Here is an 18,234-nt window from a genome sequence, read left to right as displayed (position 1 = left end):
GATAAGTTTTCCCACTGTCCTCAATGCCCCAACTTTACCCATTCCCTTTTTCCTCTAATTGTTTCTGATCTTATTTGGGAATATTCTTGATATGAATAAACTAATCCATGAACGTTTAAGAAAATCATCTCAGAAAATTGGCTAGAACTGCAGTTTGAAGTTCACCTTCTGAAACATATTTTACAGATGAATATTTAAATAAAGAAGTCCAAACTGGAGGAAATAAGTAATCTTCTGAAATGGGCTTTACAAATAATGATAATAATAAAAATGACTTTCATTCCCTATTTATGTAGCATCCATGCAGGCATTGAAATTACTGCTGTTAACTTAGGGTACACATTAATTTTCAGAAATATTTCCTTTATAAAAAGGCAAGGAAAGTCCTACTTCTGGATAAGTACTTCAAATTTCCAGTTCAGGTGAACAGAAATTGAATGGAAATACAGTTCATAAAAAATGTAAGCTGAAAATAAGTTCCTGACATTCAGTAGAAATGGCAGCTTAGATGAGAGAAGAAAATTTTGTTCGTACCCAGCATCAAATGTATCTGCAATATTATTGAGGAAGTAATGAGAATTTATCTCCTGAGGTCATATAATACCTGTTACTAAAGGAGTTTCAATTACTTGTTCTGTGGGCACACACACACCAGGGCCTTTAGCGCGTACACCAAAGGAAACACGATAATTTTGTGAAGCATATTTTCTAAGCCTAACTTCATGGTCTGATAACAATATTCAATACTGCAATCAAGATTATCTTATAAAATCTAGAATATTATGACCCCTATGTCTATAAAATAGAACTGGAAGAGTAAACTATCACTAACTGGATATTATTACTATGCATTTGACATATTGTATATCGGTTCCTAACAACAGTGTTATTACTAGTTATGTCTTTTTAATATAATACCTTGTTATTACTAGGTAGTCCCTTTTAAATATAAAACATTGATACAGCAAATAAGTGAAAAGATAAGATAGGAATCTAAGTCTGATTCCAATGCCCGTATTGTTAAGAACCTTGCCTTTCAAGGAAAGATTAACTAGGAAGCCACTGAACATTCAGATTAAGAACATGTAAATTGAGATATAGGCCGTAATTGAAAACTATGATAGAGGAGTCATGAAAATAAAATTTATAGAATTTTATTAGTATTTGATGTTAGTAGATGAAGAAGAGGAAGAATTTAGAGGAGACTCTATGTCAACAGTTCTCAAATGGATCAGACCCCAAACTCCCCATGTATAAAAATACTACTAGTAATTCTCCCTTATTTATCATGAAACAAAATTTCTAGGTACTTAAAAACTATGTGCATCCATTTATTAAATGAAATTAGTGTAACCCTTTACTTGTAATATATAAACAAAAATTAAAGAAAAAACAATTTTAGCAAATGTACCTCAGTATATAAACCACAGAACAATTACCTTGGGAAGATATAAGGAAGTTGTTATGTCTTGAATGAATGAATGAGTAGAAATGCAGGGACTCTTCAGATGTTCACACCCATATGAATAATCATTTCAACTGATGCAGCTATAAATGAAAATATATGGGATGGTTGTGTATTGGTGACTCAAACACCATGAGCTGTGTTGTTAACAGTGACATCATTTTCCATAACGGTGAAAAACTCTTGGCAGTGTTTAGGAAAAAGGACAATTTACATAGTGTATGAATTTCTGGAAATTCAATATATATTAAAACTGCCAAAAATTCTTCCTGTTGAATGTAAAACAGAGTTGAATTCTAGCTGTAAGAATTTTTTTAAATGTTTCTATCTTATCTGAATGCCTGGTAGGACATTTAAAATTCACTGAAGATAAGAAACAATTTTTGGGGACATGGTAGCCTCATCTGCAGGATGTATGGCATCTCTAGCCTGCTCCACACATTAAGGAGTACTAGCAAACTTCAATCCTTATACCAACCACAACCCAAAAGGCTCCACAAATATCTCAGTGCCCCCTTGGGTGAGTTTCTCTCCTTTTGAGAACTGCTACCCTAATATTTTGAGCCCAGATATTGAGGATTATGTAGATGTTATTAAGAAAGACAGGAAACATGTAAGAAAGAACAAGTTTTGGAGGGGCAGATAATAAGATCAGTTTTAGATACGCTGAGATGTAACTGATGTCGTATATTCATGTAGGGCTACCTATGACAAGGTGAAATGAACAAAAAGTTAAAAGAGATTAGACAATAGTTTGAAACTATAGGGATGGTAGCTGGTCAAGGGGGAATATGTAGAAACCAGAAGGAGGGATATATGAAGACAGATCCATTATATATTACTTTTAGTGGAGAGAAAATTGAATGGCAGACAGCAAATGAGACAAAGAAGATACAGAGGGAAAACAGAAATAGGACATATCCATGTTAAGGAAGAAAAACAAAAAGATTTAGAAAAAGTAGTGATTGGAGTTCTCAAATACTTGAAAGAAGTGAGAGGGAATAGGCTGAGGAACTGAGACAGTTGAGCAGAATCTGCTAGTGGGATACAGCTGAAAGCCATATTTGCAAAGGATTGAGAGGAGTAAAAAGTGAAGACATGCAAATAAAAAAGATGCAGTGCTTTCTTCACCAGCTCTACTTGGCATCAGAATCTGGCAACATTCAAGCTTTGTTTAGAGCAGGCAAATGCTGAGAAAATCTAGACCATTTAGAAATAAAAAAATTTGGTGGTATCACAGAGGCCACATTCCCACTGGCATATGGATTTGGAATGCATCCTATTACTTTTGCAGTCTTCAGTGGATCACAGATGAGCTCAAGGCATAAAACTAGCAACTGGTCTCCACATCATGTAGAGACAGAAACTCTTCCTTGACAGAGTCTATCTGACTTGGTCTGCATGCTCATCTGAACTCCTGTTCATGCGCAGCTTCTGAAATCAGCCCACTTCCAAAAGTTTCAGTGCCTGATTAGAACCCTGGTTCTCACTGAGCAGACCTTGTGGTCTGTGGTCCTATGGGTCTGGGTCCAAATATCACCAGTACCGAAAGGCATCTCTGAAATTCTGACAAGGCCACACCGTCAGGTAACCTCAGCATTTGTGAGTTTCAGTTCCAAAGGCCCCCTGGACGCCGTATTTGAATGTCAGCATTACGGCCAGGAGTCTAGCATCTCATTCTCCTTCAACAGCCCTCAAGCTCCAGCACCAGCAAAAATGGAGGCCACACATGGATGAATGAAGACAGTTAAGGAGAAAGAGCTAATGATACGGAACGACCATTCAAGAAATTTGGAGTAAAAAAGAGAATAAGGGGGGCAGCTGGGTGGTTCAGTTGATTAAGCATGAAATCAGGTCATGATCTCAGGATTGAGCCCTGCCTGGCTCAGTACTGGATGTGGGGCCTGTTTAAGATTCTCTCTTTCCTTCTCCCTTTGCCCTGCGCATGATCCCCCACCTCCAGCTTGCACACTCTCTCTGCAACACTCTCTCTCTAAACGCACACACACACACACACACACACACCCCAAAAAGTTACCCTTACAAATTTTAGGATTATTTGTTCTAGGCCTATAAAAAATGTTGATGGTATTTTGATAGGGATTGCACTAAATGTGTAGTTTGCTCTGGGTAGCATAGACTTTTTAACAATATTTATTATTCCAATCCATGAGCATGGAATGCTTTTCCATCTCTTTGTGTCATCCTCAATTTCTTTCATAAGTGTTCTGTAGGTTTCAGAGCACAGATCCTTTACCTCTTTGGTTAGGTTTATTTCTAGGTATCTTGTGTTTTTTGGTGCAACTGTAAATGGGATCAATTTCATGATTTCTATTTCTTCTGCCTCACTGTTAGTATACTGAAATACATCTGATTTCCGTGCATTGATTCTAATATCCTGCTACTTTGCTCAATTCCTTTATCAATTCTAGCAATTTTGGGGTGGAGTCTTTTGGGTTTTCTATGAAGAGTACCAAGTTGTATAAAATAAGAAAAGATCCCAAATAGCCAAACGAATGTTGAAAAAAAAAAAAAAACCTGAAGCTGAAGGCATCACAATTCTGGACTTCAAGATGTATTACAAAGCTGTGATCATCAAGACAGTCTGGTATTGGCACAAAAATAGACACATACATCAATGGAGTAGAATAGAGAACCCAGAAGCAGACCCTCAACTCTATGGTCAACTCATCTTTGACAAAGTAGGAAAGAATATCAATGGGAAAAAGATGGTCTCTTCAACAGGTGGTGTTGGGAAAATTGGACAACCACATGTTGAAGAATGAAGTTGACCACTTTCTAAGACCATATACAAAAATAAAATCAAAATGGGTGAAATACCCAAATGTGACACAGAAATCCATCAAAATCCTAGAGGAGAACATAGACAGCAACCTCTTTGACTTGGGCCACAGTGATTCTTACTAGACACGTCTCTAAAGGCAAGAGATACAAAAGCAAAAATTAACTATTGGAACTTCATCAAGATAAAAAGCTTTTGCGCAGGAAGGGAAACAGTCAACAAAACTAAAAGGCAACCTACAGAATGAGAGAAGAGATTTGCAAATGGCCTATCTGATAAATAGCTATATTCCAAATATATAACTCAATACCCCAAAAATGAATAATCCAATTAAAAAACGGGCAGAAGACATGAATAAACATTTTTCCAAAGAAGACATCCAGATGGCCAACAGACATATGAAAAAAAATGCTCCACATCACTCAGCATCAGGGCAATACAAATCAAAACCACAATCAGATACCACTGCATGCCAGTCAGGGTGGCTAAAATCAATAACTCAGGAAATGATGGATGTTGGCAGAGGTGCAGAGAAAGGAGAACCTTATTACACCGTTGGTAGGAATGCAAACTGGTGCAACCACTCTGGAATACAGTATGGAGTTTCCTCAAAAAGTTAAAAATAGAGCTACTATATGATCCAGCAATTACACTACTGGGTATTTATCCAAAGGACACAACGATTTGAAGGGGCATCTGCACCCCAATGTGCACAGCAGCAATGTCCACAATAGTCAAACTATGGAAAGAGCCATAATGTCCATCAATAGAGGAATGGATAAAGATGTGATATATATGTAACAATGGAATATTACTCAGCCATCAAAAAGAATGGAATCGTGCCTTTTGCAATAATGTGGATGGAAATAGATGGTATTATGTCAAGTGAAATAAATCAATGAGAGAAAGACAAATACCACATGATTTAACTCCTATGTAGAATTTAAGAAACAAAACAGGGATCCCTGGGTGGCGCAGCGGTTTGGCGCCTGCCTTTGGCCCAGGGCGCGATCCTGGAGACGCAGGATCGAATCCCATGTCCGGCTCCCAGTGCATGGAGCCTGCTTCTCCCTCTGCCTGTGTCTCTGCCTCTCTCTCTCTCTCTCTCTCTCTCTGTGTGACTATCATAAATAAATAAATAAAAAATTTAAAAAAAAAGAAACAAAACAGATCAACATAGGGGAAGGGAAAGAAAAATAAAATAAAATGAAAACAGAGAGGGAGGCGAATCATAAGAGACTCTTAACTATAGGAAAGAAACAGGGTTGCTGAAGGGGAGATGAGTAGGGGGATGGGGTAACTGGGTGATGGGAACTAAGGAGGGCATGTGAGTAATGGGCACTGGGTGTTGTATCCAACTGATGAATCACTAAATTCTACCTCTGAAACTAATACTACAGCATATGTTAATTAAGTTGAATTTTTAAAAAATCTAAAAAGGGAATAAGGGAATTTTTCTTCATAAATCATTATTATTAGATAACTGAGAAGCCATCCTGGGACAAAAACTTAGATACTGAATAAATGAAAACATTTTTTTTTTCAAATGAAATGAAAAAGAGGGGGAGAGAGAATGAGGGAGACAGAGACAAGCCAAAAATTCAGAGTAAGATAATTTGTGGGAAGTGGCAGGGAGAAGGACGTAATTGTATAGTGTCAACGGCAGTGGTCATGTTTTATTTCTTAAGATAGGTAGTATGTAGGTGTTTGTTTTATTATTATAAATATTATATTTTTAATGAAATGATAACAACTATAGCATCATTAACAGCAATGCGATCATTTGTTAATTGTATATCGGGCTCCAGATATTGTGCTGCTTTCTATTAATTTTCACAGAAGCTCTGAAAGATTGTGATTATTATCTATAAGCTTTATAATCAGGTAATAATTATATAGCCCATGAGCATGGGCTCCGGAGTCAAGTCTATGATTTGCCATCTACCAACTGTGTGTTCTGGACAGGCCTACTATCTCTATGCCTTCATTTCCTTCCTTATCCATAAAATGGGGATAATAAAGCTATCCATCTCAATGATTGTCCAGGAAATAACCAATGTATAATAGTGTTATTATTCTTATTCCCTGTATTGTTCTTAACTGATGCTGTCAAGCTTTATAGTTCCAGGGTCCATGGTATTCCATTGTTTAACCTATGGGCAGAGACTTCTAGATAGTGAAAAATAGACTATTTAAAAGATGAAAGATAATTAATAAATCAAGATTTCAGTTAGTGAGAGAGAATAGAACATTTTCACCTCTTTTATAGTTTAGGTATGTATAACAGTGCAGAACAGCTAATTTACTTTCCAGAAATAATTTTTAAGCTTTCTGTGCCCTTTGTAAAGCCAGAGATTTCATGGAAAATACATGTAAGGGGCTCTACTTGGCACCAGGAATAAGCATATTTAATCAGGTTTAATAGAAAGAATACCGATTCATTTGCTAAGGTTATCACATAGGCCATATTTTTCCCTTCTTCAAATATCATATTTAATACTCCATCCCACCAGGAGAGAGATGTGCAGTTTTCCATATTTTATTTTATTTTTTAATCTTTTTTAATTTATTTATGATAGTCACACAGAGAGAGAGAGAGAGAGAGAGAGAGAGGCAGAGACACAGGCAGAGGGAGAAGCAGGCTCCATGCCCCGGGAGCCCGACGTGGGATTCGATCTCGGGTCTCCAGGATTGCGCCCTGGGCCAAAGGCAGGCGCCAAACCGCTGCGCCACCCAGGGATCCCAGTTTTCCATATTTTAAACATTGTATATGAAACCAGGCTTTTATCTAAGTAGGGGCCGTAGATGGCTCTATCTTCCTCATGAAAATATTTTAACCTAAAATGTTCTGCAAGAACTTTACAACAATTGGAGAGAATTTCACATATAATTTGAATATATCCTAAGAGATTCCAAGTGTCTGTAATAATCAGCAGATAAACTAGTTACTCACATCATGATGGCTGTTTTAGGGACCATGTGACAATAACCACTGTTATTGATATGGGTCCAGGAGCCAAGGCACTTAGCTCTGTGATCTAGTTCTGTCTCTCACTGGCTGTGTGGCTATTGACATGTTACTTAACCTCTTATTCATAAAATAAAGTAAAGTAAAATGTACAGCATAGAGAATATAGTCCATAAGACTGTAATATCACTGTATGGTGACAGATGGCAAGTACACATCATGGTGAGCATTGTGTAATGTGTAGGGATTGTCAAATCACTATAACATGTTCCTAAAAAACCTAATATACTATTGTATGTTGACTGTACTTCAAAAATAAACTTTAAAAACAATAAGGATATTAATTTTGAAAATATAATACCCAAAATGAAGATAAAAGTAAATATAAACCTGTTTTCCCTTTGACAAATTCAACAAACACAATGCGGTTTAACAGTTCCAAAGATGACAAAAATTTTAAAATAAGTAATTAGTTTGAAAAGTATGACAGGCCCAAACTTTAGATGGATGATTATTGTTGGACATTAGCTTCTTTATGAACTTAACTGTGATTTGATTATTCATAATAAAGGATAACCCAGTTCTAAGCAAATCATTACATGGATTATTTGTGTGCTGAAAATATTGATGTCCATTTCGGTACCTGAAACTTCATCTATTAAAAATGTGAATATTGTAGAAGTCCCTTACACTTGTTGATTCGTGTTTTTTCAAAATCGTTTACCAAATACTTTCTAAATTATTAAGGCCCTGGACCAGGCAATTGAAATAATAAAATGAATTGCGTGATCCCTGCTTTAAAGACAAGTATAACAAATTATAACATAATGTGCTGCACTACGTTGTATTGCATGTGTTAGGAATAACATGTGGTATGTAGTTGTATGTAGTTATAACACAATATGTTGTGTCTGTATGAGCACTTAAAGTGAAATGGATTTTGCTGTATTGCATTCACCCTTCCTAGAAGCCTGCATCATTATACTGAGAAATCTGATTCACCAGCTCACTCCATATCCATATCCAAACAGATATATTTCAAAGTGTATGACAGTATTTTAAAAAATCTTAGAGTCAAATATTCTGTTCTTTATTATTGCAATTCACCAAAATCAGCATTAACCTACTTCAATAGTTATTAGTCACTTATGGATATAGGAAAGTACTTCTAAATTGATTAAGAGAGTGACATCTGAAATTCTGAACTGAAATGAAGGAATAATACTTGTCTATGATCCACTGGTGTTAAATGTTTTCTAGCTCTTCACTTGGCAAGTAGATGTCTAGAAGCTTGACATAATCAGGATTAAATGCTGTAAAGTATAAAAGGATGAGAGTATATTTGGATTTTTATGTCACTGACATTCCATGGGATAAGAGTACACAATCAATCAGTCATCATTTTGAGCTGGAAAGAGATTTTGTGATTCAAATCAGAAAAAAGATTCACCGAATCATCACAAATATAGAAGTGGCTTTGACTTTAATGACACTCAAAATTAGTAAGTTAAAAAAAAATCTCAAAATCATGTGGTAACATCAAAATATTAGCATTGCATCAGCCAGCATAGCTGTCTACCTATTTCAGAATTGTTTTAGCTCCGTATTTCAGAAGAATTCATAAGCTGTTATCTGCCGAGTACATTGTATAAACCTCTCTGGGTCTCTGCCAGTCTTTTGGATGGACCTGAGCTGATTAGTGTCCATGGAAGTTGTAGCCAGAACAGCTCACAGCTGAGAAGCAGTTCTGCTACCTTGAATATAGTTATAACAAATGGAAAGTGTTGTAGAAGTAGAAAAAATAGAATCAAGAATTCTTGATCAATAATGGACAAAATACTTCAGCAAAAAATAACACCCAGTAATCTTGATGGCCAAACCTTTCACCAGGTCCTACTTCTTCTCACATCATAATCTATGTTCCCATGTCTACTCTCTAAAGAGACTATGGCCAGAACTAATGGACAAGGGTATTAAAAAATATACCAAGGAAGCTCCTTGGAAAGGAATTTTTGAGGCCATGAAATAAAGTGGTTAACCTCAAATAACAAAAGTCTGTTTTTTTGGCTTCAAATAAGGCCCTAAATTAGAGAAGAAGGTGATAATGAAGGTGAAAACAAGCATTTACATAGTTCTCACTAGCTGATAAGCACTCTTCTTAATATTCATATATTTTCATGTATTCCTCAAAATAAATTCCTATAAGATTAGTATTATTTTTAACCCCACATCTAAAGATGTGAAAACTGAAGCTCAGAAAGGCAAAGTAACTTGCTCAAGCTCCTACAGCTGATAGGTAATAGGGATTCCATCATGGCACTTGCTACCTACATGTACTCTTAACGCCTTTGTTTTGCCAACAGTAAATACAGAATAGAGTGAATGGAAATATTTCCAAATATTTCAGATACTATATGGCAAAATCTTTTAAGAGTCATGTATACACACATATATATAGTACATATATTACATATATACACACACATACAATATTCATAACACACACTAAAAATGCTGCAGTTCTGGGCCCTATCTTTCAGAGACCTGAATAATGATAAGTGACTCATAATTCACATGTCCCATGAAATCCAATTTCAAAAATAAGAGTGAAAAAAACTTAAAGCAAATGCAATGTAAACATTGCAAAATAAAAAAAAGAAAAGAAAAAGAAAAAGGGAGGAGGGATGTCTGGGTGGCTCAGTGTTTGAACGTCTACCTGCAACTTGGGGCAATGATCCTGGGGTCCTGGGATCAAGTCTCCCATTAGGCTCCCTGCAAGGATCTTGCTTCTCCCTCTGCCTATGTTTCTGCCTCTTTCTGTGTCTCTCATGAATAAATAAATAAAATGTTCAAAAAAAAAAAAAAAAAGCAAAATGATAGCAATAGCTTTGTGGCCCCAGGTAATTACTAACAGCATATTTAAGGATCCACTCTTTGTGTTTCTTAATTCTGTAGGAAACAAAACATCTCATCAGTGTTTGTTCCCCTGGCAAGTGAATCTGCTGAACTTCCTGCTCATCTTCACAGCTCTGCTTTCTTTGACTCTCAGCAGCTGACTGTGAATCAGCCAATGCCTGGTGCGGAAAAGTGTATTGGACTATTGAGGATCATCCTCTGGATTTTCTTTGTCTCTGAGGTCTCAGTCTCCCCAGACTTGTGTCTTAGTGGCTCTCTGATAACTGAAAATAGATTTTTCTTTTAAAATATTTTTTCAGCTATTCCAACTCTTCGAAATGGGAGGCTCATTTCAATGCAAGGCAAATTAGTCCACCATTGTGCATAATTTTTAAAATCTTAAAGTCAAATATTCTGTTATTATTGCAATTCACCAGAATCAGCATTAACCTACTTCAATAGTTATTAGTCACTTATGGATATAGGAAAGTACTTCTAAATTGATTAAGAGAGCCACATCTGAAATTCTGAACTGCAATGAAGGAAAAATACTTGTCTATGATCCACTGGTGTTAAATGTTTTCTAGCTCTTCACTTGGCAAGTAGATGTCTAGAAGCTTGACATAATCAGGATTAAATGTCTATGTCTCTAATCTTGGTGGCTCTCTGATAACTGAAAATAGATTTTTCTTTTAAAATATTTTTTTTCAGCTATTCCAAGTCTTCTAAATGGGAGGCTCAGTTCAATGCAGGGCAAATTAGTCCACCATTGTGAATTAAACACCTGTCCTCCTTCCTACTTTAAGGGGAGATTTTTTTCATCCCACACAGAAAATAGAGACTGTCAATAGAATGCTATTTATCTATAAAAAATTGGAAACCTTGCCATTTGCAATGACATGGATGGAGCTTGAGTATAATAATCCTAGGTGAAGTAAGTCAGAAAAAGACAAACACCATATGATTTCACTCATCTGTTGAATTCAGAAAACAAAACAAATGAACAAAGAAGAGAAAAAGAGAGAGAGAAACCCAAAACCAGACTCTTAAAATAGAGAGCAAATAGATGGTTGCCACAGAAGGAGTGGGAGGGGGATGGGTGAAATAGGGAAAGGGGATTAAGAATACAGTTATCTTGATGAGCACTGAGTAGTGTATAGAATTGTTGAATCACTATATTGTACATCTGAAACCAATTTAACACTGTATGTTAACTGTACTGGAATTAAAATTTTTAAAAAAAGAAAAAAGAGAGAAAAGAAAAGAAATAGAGACCTTTAATCATTTGACCACTATGACAATTCTCTGACTCTCAAATTCTCACAAACCAGCCCCGGGCAGCTAAAGAGATATACCCTTGAATATCACTCTAAATAACTCTTTTTGTCTTTTTAAATAGGCATTTTTATGGCCGTTATCCCTTGGAGTTTATAGATTATGTTAATAGTTGCTTAACTTTATCTGTCAGGAATTCTAGAACGTAAGACACAGCACGAGAACCTTATATGGTTAATGTCCATCATTCAGGGATGATGGATTGGCAATAAGATGCATTAACTGCATGGGTCTTTGATTACTTCCTTATGGAGAGAGGAGGGCATCTTTCATTAAAGAATTAGTTGCATTATACTATTTATGATCATTATTTAAATTGTAGGTTTCAGATGAGATTTGTGTGTATGTGCACATGTGCAAATGTCACCCACAAGCTTGACCTAATATTTTATATTTGTTGCTTTTACAGCCAGTCTTCCCCTTGTGATTCCTTCTATGAATTGAGTACAAAATTTTGTTTGAATACACCTTTCCCATAAGCTCTTAATTCAAGTGTTAATGGTATAGCTAGCTCTAACCCCACCTACCATCTCTAAGGTCGACATAAGACCAAGCAAAGCAGAAAATCCTCTAAATGCAGTGATTGATACAATAGCTGGTCCCAGAATCCATACTTTTACCCTGACAGTCAAGCACAGGATCTTTGCTAAAATTGTTAAAAAAAAAAAAACAAAAAAACACTCGGCCACTGTTGTTGCTAAACTAAGATGAAATAAGTTTGAAATTCTTGTGGGCTACCATGAGAATAGAGTTTACCTGTGAGAGAAGCAGAGTTAGGAACCATCATCCCAATGATCTATGCACTTTCTGATATCCACTTAACCTAAAGGAAAAGAGAAATATTATTACATAAGGATCCCAGAGGTCAAAAGAACAAACTGCATATCCTCAGAATTGACACATTTCCTTTTCATTTTTTATTTTTGCTCAAACTACTTTGAATTAGATTTCTATAATTTGTATCTGAAAGAATCCTGATTAATATAATTCAACAGTTAATGAGTAAGAATTATGATATGCAAAGTCACACTAAAACTAGAATTTGGATTTATACTGGTGTATACTTTTCCATATTAAAAAAAATAGAGGTCTATGGGCTTCCTCTTTGTCAGGTTTGGCATGAATAGGGTTAATAAGAATGACACACAAAACAACTTCACTTGGGTTATTTTTCATATCCTAGGAATCAGGCCCAGGCCATTTGACTGAAACATCATACCAGGAGTCACATCTTTTTCACTTTTGTGCTTGTAAAGTGAGGCATTCATTGGCAAAACTCCGTGTAGAATGTAGAAACTCAGTGAAGAAAAGGGAGGGAGGGAGAGAGACATTCTTGTAACATGTTCCAAATCCACCAGGGCTCCAGGACCCACGTGAAGGGAAAGGAGGTTGAATAGGTTATTTTCAGTGAGCTGAAAACATTGTACTTTAATTATAAAATTGCAGGTTAAATAAGCTAACAAAAAGGAGGACAGGAAATTAAGACAGAAGCAGTTTGGGAACCAAGGGATTTCTCCAGTTGCTGTAGCAGATGCTAGATTTCCTGCTGAGTTCCCTCAGAGATGCCTGCATGCATAAAGTCAGATTTCTGGAATAAATCAGGAATTCCATCATATTTTTTTTTAGATACACACTAAAACATAAGATGATTTTATTCTATCCTGGAAAAACAAAGTTCAATTAAGCCAATCAAGCCTTTGGTCTATATGACACTGGTTTGATTGACTTAAAATGAAATAGCAATTTCAATGTTGTTTTGATATCACATACAGTTAATATCTTTGGTCCCTAAATCATGGGGATTCAATAAATTTTGTAAACAAACAAAAAGTAAAAATGTCTCCCAATCTCCCTACCAACCTCAGCCCACTTGCTTCACCAGATCTGCAGTTGGTATTATGGAATTAGTTAGTTCAGTGAGTCAAATGTTTTATTCGGTCATTTTGTGTCAAGCTAGCTAACTATTAAGATAAATGGTTATAGCATAGCATTGGAATCAAAATAAGAATAATAAAAATTTTTCCTGGAAAAGAAAAATTCTAAGAAATGGCTACTATTAACTGCTTCTATTTTGTGATGCAAAGATAAAAAACAATCTGGATCACACAGAAGAGGATTTATTTCTATTCTATGTATATAATTACTCTGGATTTTGCAAAGTTTGCCACAGCTCTAATATGCTGCTTGAGAAACAGTTCTTAGAACTTGCAAATAGAACAACTTTGGCTTCCATCAGACCCTCTTTGCTCTTTGAAGACTCCGTAGTGTCCATATCAAGTGCCCACAGCATTATGTTTGCAGTCTGTTTTCTCTTACTCCTGGGAACTTTTGCAATAATGATGTTGGCTCTTTGATGTTTACTCTCAAAATTTTTTATCTTGAAAGTAGAAAATAAAGGCACCTGCTTATTTCTAAAACCATTCTCACACAAGAAGCCTGTATTCACCTGCTGTTTATTTACTTGAATGGTTTTGTTTTCTAGTGAATCTTTTCTATTTACAAAATACAATAGAATCCAACAACTGTGTTATGATGCTTTGGGTTTCTTTTAGCACCCCGGTTAATTGGCTAGCAGCAACAGCAAGGTGCTTGTGTGATGAGAGCTGAGGGTCCACAAAGTAAAATCAAAGGACCTGCTTAGGCAAGACATGTTAACAAAACAGTTCAAAACAATATTTAGGTAGAAATCTGGCAGGAAGCTGGCAGTTAGAAACAGCCTGGAAACCATATTAATGATCATTAATCATAAATGATCCAGTGAGGACTGTAGGGCCCTAGGGTAGGCCACCTCAAAAGTGTCACTTTGGCATACTGATTATTTTTTAGTTAAAAGATACTTAAGAATCATCGGTACAAAAGAAACACTCTGACCACCCCCGGCTCCTGTTTCCTCTTCAGAGAGCAGGAAATAAATCTCTCATGTGAAAGGTAACTTCTCTATACCAGGAAGTGATGGGACATCCTTATTGCCAGAGATAAGGACTTCAGAGCTAGGAAGGCTGTATAAACAACCTTGTTTACTAATTTATTACCCTAACCCAAATTCTACTTAGATTTCCTTACTAACTGAGCTCCCAAAGTCTTCTTTGTTCGGTCAACTCCTCATAGATTTATTGTCTCTGTGCCCCAAAAATATAAAAACTGTCTGCCTTGATTATTTCTTTAGATCTCAACTTTATTATTGGGCATCTGTGCACAGATAATTATTTTTTTTCTCTTGTTAATCTGTTTCATGTCAATTTATTTCTTAAACCGACTGGAAGAATCTTGAAGGATACAGGAAAGTTTTTCCTCTCCAACACCTCCATCCTGCTCTGAGTAGATGGTTGCTCTACTGGGAAGCCCAGGAAATCAGACTAGATTAGTGTCTGACTAAACTAAAACAAAGTACATCCACAGAAGGGGAATCCTTTCCATTTCATCAACTGCAGAGAATTAATGAGTTCAGTTTTTAGAAGTGCTTGCCATAGAGGCTTAAGATTATTTGCAAAAGAGGTCTACACTCCAAGAAGATTTGAGATGTACTAACAAAGAATAATTTCCAAATGGTACAATCATGGCCCTCGTTTACATACAAAATGAACATGTATCTAAAGTTTATTTCACTCAATAATTGATGAACAACAAGTATGATAGTCATAGTAGCTCAAAGGGTATTTTGGGAATTGGATATTTATAGGGCATTTAGATAAAGAAGTTTTAGAAAAGATTTCTAGTTTAGATTAAAAAAACCTGGTAAATATTATATAGTTCACCTCTAGGGTTGACTTTTTACAAAGGGAATTATTCATGTCTCTACAATATAAAAACCTCCAAGTTCACATGTAACTTCATAGTCTAAACTCTTAATAAATAGCAAATAACAATGTCAAGTAATCATATGTTCTCCTAAAAAGTTAACCGTTAGATTGCTATGTTAAGCAACAGTTCAATGTGACATCAGAAAGATACGTATTCTTTTGCCCTGCTTACAGATTTTGGGTGCCTTTTTCTAACAATACTAAGTAGATAGGCAAAAAATAATTGTGTTTATAACCAAAAGGTGCCGTTACATATTCAATGTGTAATAACCTTAAATGATTAATGACCTTATTTTTCCTGTTGTGTTAACCAATAGTTTTAAAAGACTACCCCTACTTTCCATATCTTTCTGGCCTAAAATATTTTATAATTCTTTGAGAAGGACTAAGTTTTCTTATTTGTAATATTTAAAATCCTCAAAGGCTTATGGATGACCTTGGTGCTAGGATATAAAGAAATGTGATTTCAGATAAAAGACCATGTGATTTCAGGTAAAATATAACAATATAGACTTTTTTTTTTTCCCTCCTGGTCTAGTGAATGTAATAGGAGAAACAAAAATTTGAGAGACACTGGAGAAGAATGTAATGCTGAAACTCAAAAACTTGGTTAAATCTCTTTCTCTCAGATAGGTTTGGATTGAATATTATGACTTCTAATAGCTAATAAAATTCCCAAGTTCTTGTGAGCTAAACAGTCTCTGTTTTCTCTAATTTTACTCTAGGATCTGATGTGGTGCATGGCTGGTGCAGAGAAAAATCCAGGGGTCAATTATATCCAGATACTAATTGACACTGATGTCTTCTGTAGCTGATTAATTTAAAGATTTTCTTAAGAAGTTATCAATTTCATTTTTGAGTCTCCCTGGGATTAAATATGACAATATGTCTAACAATTTCTTACTTAAAAAACAAAACAAACCAAATCAACCAGTGAACCTTGTTCTTATCTACTAAAAACATTGTAAATAGATATGATTTTTGCCTTTATAAAGTTGACATTCAGCAGCCAATTGGTATAGGCAGAAAATTTCAAGGCCTGTATTTAACAAATATGTAAATCAAGACAATACTTGGTTGTGTCTCGAAAGGTAATCAATGAATTAGAATTTTACATATTGTTATTTAAAAGTGAATTTAAGATTTTTAAGAAATGTGTTAATCACACCAAGAAAAGGATAAAAACCATGTAATCATTTCAATAGACACAGAAAAAGCATTTGATAAAATACAACACTCATTCATGATAAAAGTCCTCAACAAAGTAGGTTTATGGAGGGAACATATCTCAACATATTAAAGGCCATATATGAAAAACGCACAGCTAACAGTATACTCGATGGTGGAAAACTGTGAGCTTTCCCCCAAGGTCAGAAACAACACAAGTATGTTCATTTTCATTACTTTTATTCAACAGAGTGCTAGAAGTCCTGGCCACAGCAATAAAAAGATATAAATTGCATCCAAATTGGTAAGGAAGAAGTAAAACTTTTACTATTTGCAGATGACATATAATATATAGAAAACCCTAAATACTCCACCAAAAACTACTAGAAGTTCATAAATGAATTCAGTAAGTTTTCAGGATACAAAGTTGATATATAGAAATCCATTGCACTTCTATCCACTAATAATTAAATAGCAGAAAGAGAAATTTAAAAACAATCCCATTTACTACTGCCCAAAAAATAATAAAATACCTAGGAATAAACTTAACCAAGGAGGTAAAAGACCAGTACTCTGAAAACTATAAAATATTGATGAAAGAAACTGAAGACAAACAAATGGAAAAATATTCCATGCTCATGGATTTGAAGAGCAAATCTTGTTTAAATGTTCATATTGCTCATAGCAATCTATAGATTTCATGTAATCCTTCTCAAAATACTATAGCATTTTTCACAGAACTAAACCAAATAATCCTAAAATTTGTGTGGAATCACAAAAGACCCCAAATAGCCAAAGCAATCTCGAAAAAAAAAAAAGAACAAAACGGGCAGTATCACAATCCCAGATTTCAAGATATATTACAAAGTTGTAATAATCAAAACAGAATGGTACTGGCACAAATATTGACACATAGATCAATGGGAGAGAATAGAGGACCCAGAGATAACCCATGATTAAATGGTCAATTAATTTTCTACAAAAAACACAAAGGAAAAAAAAAGAAGGAGGCAAGCATATGCAAGGGGAAAAAGTCTCCTGAACAAATGGTGGGAATGTTGGACAGCAACATGCGGAGGAATGAAACTGGACTACTTTCTTAAACTACACAAAAATAAACTAAAAATGGATTAAGGACCTAAAAGTGAGACCTAAAGCCATAAAAGTCCTCAAAGAGAGCACACACTGTAATTTCTCATTGGCTATAGCAACACTTTTGTGTTTTGAGGCAAGAAAAACAAAACTAAAAATAAACCATTGGGACTACATCAAAAGGAAGAGCTTCTGCACAGCAGAGGAAACAATCAACAAAACTAAAAGACAACCTACTGAATGGGCTAAGGTATTTACAAATGATATATCTGATAAAGGGTCATATCCAAAATATATAAAGAACTTATACAACTCAACCTCCAAAAACCAAATAATCTAATTAAAAAGTGGGCAGAAGGCGTGAATAGATATTTCTCCAAAGACATCCAGATGGCCACAGACACATGAAAAGATGCTCAACACCATTCATCCTCAGGGAAATGCAAATCAAAACCACAATGAAATATCACCTCACACCTGTCAGAATGGCTAACATCAACACAATAAACGAGTGCTGGCGAGGATGCAGAGAACAAGTAACCCTAAGGCACTGGTGGTGGGAATGCAAAATGGTGCAGTCACTGTGGGAAGCTGTATGGACATTCTTCAAAAATTAAAAATATAGAATTACCATATGATCCAGTAATTCCTCTACTGGATATTTACTCAAAGAATACAAAAGCAGTACTTTGAAAAGATATATGCATCT

At 35.4% G+C, this 18,234-nt stretch overlaps 1 long non-coding RNA gene across 1 annotated transcript in view; it reads right to left on the bottom strand.

Moving 5' to 3' along the window:
* The window catches only part of LOC140637507 (uncharacterized), a 125,653-nt gene that overhangs the window by 103,523 nt on the left and 3,896 nt on the right, over positions 1-18,234 (bottom strand). Inside the window, exon 2 of the long non-coding RNA XR_012034596.1 lies at positions 12,223-12,289. This is a non-coding gene — a long non-coding RNA (uncharacterized lncRNA). The remainder of the gene's footprint in view (positions 1-12,222; positions 12,290-18,234) is intronic.

The sequence above is a fragment of the Canis lupus genome, chromosome 8 (assembly GCF_048164855.1).
Source record: "Canis lupus baileyi chromosome 8, mCanLup2.hap1, whole genome shotgun sequence".
Lineage (NCBI taxonomy): Eukaryota > Metazoa > Chordata > Mammalia > Carnivora > Canidae > Canis > Canis lupus.
Note: the sequence above shows the minus strand (reverse complement) of the source record. Positions and strands in the feature narration are given on the sequence as shown.